Source organism: Lactuca serriola, chromosome 9 (assembly GCF_051521515.1).
Source record: "Lactuca serriola cultivar US96UC23 chromosome 9, Lser_US96UC23_V15, whole genome shotgun sequence".
Lineage (NCBI taxonomy): Eukaryota > Viridiplantae > Streptophyta > Magnoliopsida > Asterales > Asteraceae > Lactuca > Lactuca serriola.
Genome location: NC_136416.1, coordinates 65,721,149 through 65,726,741, shown reverse-complemented (window position 1 = coordinate 65,726,741; position 5,593 = coordinate 65,721,149). Strand labels below are relative to the sequence as shown.

General features: G+C 34.0%; 1 pseudogene; it reads left to right on the top strand.

Annotated features, from left to right (window-relative positions):
- The first annotated feature begins 619 nt into the window (after positions 1-619).
- LOC145072512 (bZIP transcription factor 44 pseudogene) lies at positions 620-1,269 on the top strand (annotated as a pseudogene).
- Positions 1,270-5,593: the final 4,324 nt, after the last annotated feature.

Here is a 5,593-nt window from a genome sequence, read left to right as displayed (position 1 = left end):
AACATCAAGAGAAGGAAAGCAAAAGCGGAGGAGGCATCAGGTTCGAAGATTGTTCTCTTCTTCTTCATGTATATGCCCTGGATTTCTTTCTCTTACATTCAATCTCTAAATATTCTTTTATTCCCTAAATCAGGTACAAAGATTATTCCCTTCTTCTCCATCTGTTTTTGGAACACATGGCTCTACGAACCCTCACGACTGCTAAAACCCTAGGTGCGATATCAAAGTTTTAGCAACATGTGTGTGGATTGCAGACGTTCACGCTTCCCGATCTTTCCTACGATTATGGCGCACTGGAGTCGGCGATTAGCGGAGAGATTATGCAGCTCCATCACCAAAAACACCACCGGACTTACATAACCAACTACAATAAAGCTATCGAGCAGCTCGATGATGCTATCACCAAGGGAGATGCTTCAACTGTTGTCAAATTTCAGAGCACTATTAAGTTCAATGGCGAAGGTTAAACACTATAATTTCCTATCTTGTCGATTTCAGTGTTTTTGGTTGAATACTTGCTAGAAGCGTTATGTACGAATTTACATCTATATCTTATATATATATATATATATATATATATATATATATTTAATAGATAGATAAATCTAAATAGTAATAATAATAATCAATTTGAAGCTCTATTACCATCTGGGTTCTGTTTAAAATCTTCATTTTCTCTCTTCGAATCTGCAATTTCAAACTTGAAGGTATTCTAATGGCTTCCTCTAGTGGTACGACAACATCATCAGGTGGTTCATACCCAATTCAGAACTCGGGGTCTGATGAAGATCTTCAGCAATTGATGGATCAGAGGAGGAAGAAGAGAATGATTTCGAATCGTGAATCTGCAAGGAGATCTAGAAAGAGGAAGCAAAAGCATCTGGATGATCTCAAGAGTCAGCTGAATCAACTCAGAAATGAGAACAACCAGATCATATCAAGCGTCAGTATCACCACCCAGCATTACATAAGCGTGGAGGCAGAGAACTCTGTTCTAAGAGCTCAGGTGGCGGAGCTGAGCCACTGGCTACAGTCTCTGAACGAGATGATCGCTTTTATGTACCAACCTGTCGACACCGGTTGTAGGTTTGAGGACGAGCAATACGGCAGCGGAGGTGGCACTGAGTTTGTCGACGAGTTCATGAATAACTCACTGAGTTACCTTTATGCAAACCAGCCTATTATGGCTTCAGCAGACATGATTCAGTACTGAGTCAGATGTAAATCTCCTAAAAGTATTGAAAAAAAATTCAGATTTGGTGATAGCTTGGGTGTGTTAGGGTGGGGTGGCGTGGGGTGGGTGGAATAAAGATTTGTGAACAAAGGAAGATGAAGATTTATGTGATGATTTATGGGTACAAAGAGCTATGATTGTAATGGGTCTTTCTTGCAAGGTTAAACACTATAATTCGATTGGAAACTTCCTCTTCAAGTCCTAAATAGGTTAAAATGAAACAACTGAACAACACATTTAGGACAAATTTGATGCTAGGAGGATAATAATATTCATACAACCACAGATATCTAATCTACCCTTATGTCTCTGAGCAGGTCATGTAAATCACTCAATTTTCTGGAAGAATCTCACTCCCACCAGTGTTAGTTTCTTGACTTCTTCTTCTGATTTAGATGATAATTCTGACTTCCGAGCTTGGTTCCTCTGCTTGGCATAGATGTTTCGGAGCATGCATTTAAACAAATTTCATTTTTGTATGGTATACAAATTGTACACATTTCAGCTTATGTATGTGTTTTTGTACAATTTGCAGTATAAAAATGTCAGGCCCGATTACTTAAAGAACATCTGGAAGGCGATCAACTGGAAATATGCAAGTGAAATATATATGAGAAAGAGTGCCCTTAAAAGAGTTGCAGGTTTGTTAAGATTTAAAGGATGCAATAAAGAAACCCTATTTTACCCTTGGGATAAGAACATACTGTGTATGAAACCAGTTTTCCTGTTACACATTGGATTTTTCTGATTAGAATCCATTGAATCATTGAGTTTCAGTCAATAACTAACATTCCTTTGTGCAGATGAAGCTTATGATTTCTGTTTAAGAGCTGTTCAAATACTACCTATACATTCTCTCTCTCTCTCTCTCTCTCTCTCTCTCTCTCTCTCTAATAACTCTGTGAAGAATTGTACTTAAAACACGATTTTTTGTGCAGCTTCCAGAATTTATGATGGGTCTCGCAAATCTTTCTTTACTTTCTGGTGAACGTTCATCTTTAAAGGTACTTGTTATATGCAAAGAAAAGGGTCATAGTCTTGCATCAGATCCCACATCCATATTTACACTTACATACCCTCATTTGTCACAGGTTTTGGGACCCATAAGCCAGGCCTTGCATCATGCACCCCAGTATTTGGATGGCTTACCAACTGTATGCATATTACATGTACTCCGCCTTGCAAATTTGGATTCTGCTGGTAAGTTTATTATTTATTTATTTATTTATGTATTTTCCAATGTATTTTTCATAAAAATCTTGTGAAATATGTTTCCCGATCCAGCCATTTTAATCATTTTTTTGTCAAAGAATTTGTACACTAAATAGCACATAGGGGGAGGGAGGAGGGTGTTAAAATGATTATACGATGAAACATAAATTTTGTAAACTAAAATTTAATAATAATAATTTATCGTGTTAAAAAAAGGTTGTAAAAGTATTTATGATTCAAAGTAATATAATTTTTGATAATTATTTAAAGATAAAAAAGTAATTAAATTAATTGAAATCTGATCCTTATGATTGAAAGTAATATAATTTTTGCTAAAAATTACATAAATGCTCCCTCTGTTAACCAATTTACAAAACAACTCATGTCTTAATAAATTAATTGAAATCTGATCCTTATGTTATTCAATTGACATAACAGCCCCTGTGTAACTAAATTTTCAAAGCAGTACATTTGTTTTAAAAAATTACATAATGGCCCATGTGTTAATAAAATTTAATGAAATTTGGTCCCTTTGTATAAATCAAAGTCTAGAGAAGTAATCACAGTGATTTTTTTTTTGCATTTTTTTATAATAATTGTTGTAATGTTGATTACATTCAATACAGTTTTAACAGAAACTTTAACTTTTTCATTTAAACATTATGTTCAAAAAGTTTTAAAAAAAACTGTTACAACCAAAAAGTATGATTTAGATTTATGAAATCACCATTACATCAATTATGCTAAAAAATTCAAGGATACCTAACATTATTTCTTTAAAGGGAAAAGGACAAATATGCCTTTTTCTTTATACTTTATGAAAAACAAAAACAAATGAAACAAAAAACAGATACCACACTTCTGTTGTATGCTATCTCCTTCTCACGAAATAGATACCATAGAAAACAGATACTATGTATACATAATGAAAGTAAGATGATATATGAAACTCAAATCTTAAAAAAAAGTAGTAGAAGGAGAATGAAAAGAAATAAACTATAAACTGAAACTATGGATAGGTAAATGAAACTAGTTGCTAATTCTTGCGTTTAAACTTTTAATATTGTGTTTTTTTCTTTGTTTAAAATTTGTTAAGTGTTTTTTCTAATAGATTGTAGCCTTGGAATCCATACGAGACACTGGAGCAGTTGCAAGTTCTCGGGCTGCTGAAATTGGGCTTGATATTCTAGCACAAACAATCCAGGTGTCACCTAGTTATTAAAGTTATATTTGTAAACATGTATATAAATACAAGGGCATTTTGGTCATTATACCCCCATAAAAGTTTTTAAAAAAGATAGGTAACTATTTGTTGCGCTTAATTTATGGATTGATAACATTAAAAAAAATCACATCTCACAGTATTTTCAAATATACATTTCTCCTTTTGTCTTACAATTTTTATATTGAATGTTCAAGATGATTTAGATAACATAACTCGTTTTCTAATACTAGCAAGAGAACCTATAATCCAAGGAATTGACAAGCCCCATAAGGTAACAAAAAAGATAATTTATTTTATTGTATTTTAAATCAAATTATCAAATCATATATAAACTACCCAAACAATATTCAAATTTTATTTTATCGCCTCAATTTTGCAGACGAGCATTGTGTTTACATTAGAAGAAGGCCCGAGGGTCTTGTTCAATGGTTTAGCTGTGTTTGCTCTAAGGGAGATCAACCTATCAAAAGTAAGTTATTTTTTCACCCTTTTACTTAATATTTTTGTGATTGAATGAAAGTCTTAATGAAAGTAATTGACAACCCTTTTTCTGTAAATGATGTTGTGATTGTGGGAGAGGTGTTTTGTTTTTCTCTATTGCTAGGTAACCTTCTCAACAACATCATTCTACTTAAGCAGGTGATTAATCAAAGATTAAATGATATTTTTAATCATGTTTGGCATTCCTTTCCAGTAAGAAACAGAGTTGGATGATTATTTGTTAGTTTTATAGGAATGTATAACACATATTAGCAATGTATTATTTTTGTTTAACATTTGAATGATTCTTTGTATGACATTATAATTTGTGCAATTTATTTTATATTATGCAATGGATTGTATTTTTTGTATATGGTATTTTATTTCTATTATAAGAAATTAAATGAAAATTTAATTTAAAAATTAATAAATATATAAATTTATTTTTTTTTAAACATTTAAATTTACGATACGCAAAAATGTATGTCAACTTCATTTATGACATGGCCTTTCTTGACAGGGGCTTTCTTGATACGCATTGCGTGTCATTAACACGCACGTCGTAAGGTTACGACACGCGAATGCGTGTCGTCTTCCTTTATGACAGGGCCTTCCTTGATACTCATTGTGTGTCGTAACCGCGTGTCGTAAATGCGCATCGTAAATGCGCGTCGTCTATAGACGACGCGCAAAAGCGCATCGTCTCTCTTTATGACAGGGCCTTCCTTGACACGCATTTGCGCGTCGTCTGAGCGCTTTACGACGCACAATGAGCGTCGTAAAAGGCCTTTTTTCTTGTAGTGGTAGAAGCCTATGTAGACAACATGTTTAGCACAACCACATTCAGGAAGGCATACAATTACAGAATTGCTCCCATGAATAGCAGTGACATGTGGCCAGAGACAAACTATACTCCACCATTGCCTCCTATTAATAGAAGGATGCCCTGTAGGCCAACTACTAAGAGGAAGAAATCCACTACAGAGAATACAGGAACACACAGGGTTTCTAAGGCTGGAAAGAAAATCAGATGTAGTATTTGCAAGGAGATAGGTCACAACAAGGCCAATTGTCCATAAGGAAGGCCCCAAAAGTTAAATGTGAAGAAACAGAAGAAACAAAAAGTTTATGTGAAGCAAAATGCAGGACAGGTAAAACAATTTAAAATTTAAATTTATTTACATATGATTTGTTACTAACATAATTATATCATGCCATATAGGGTAGTACAAGTGAACCACAACAACATGAAGAGGTTAAAATGACTCCAATTGAGATGGATACTACTCAAAATGATATGCAAGTTACTCCTATTGATGTTGAATCTAGTAGTGCAGGGGATTTTAGTCGTTATATGCAATTTACTCCACCTAGATGTTATGAAGGTGATGTGGGTGTTATGGGTGAGGAAGCTGATGTGGTTGAGGAAGCTGTTGTGGTTG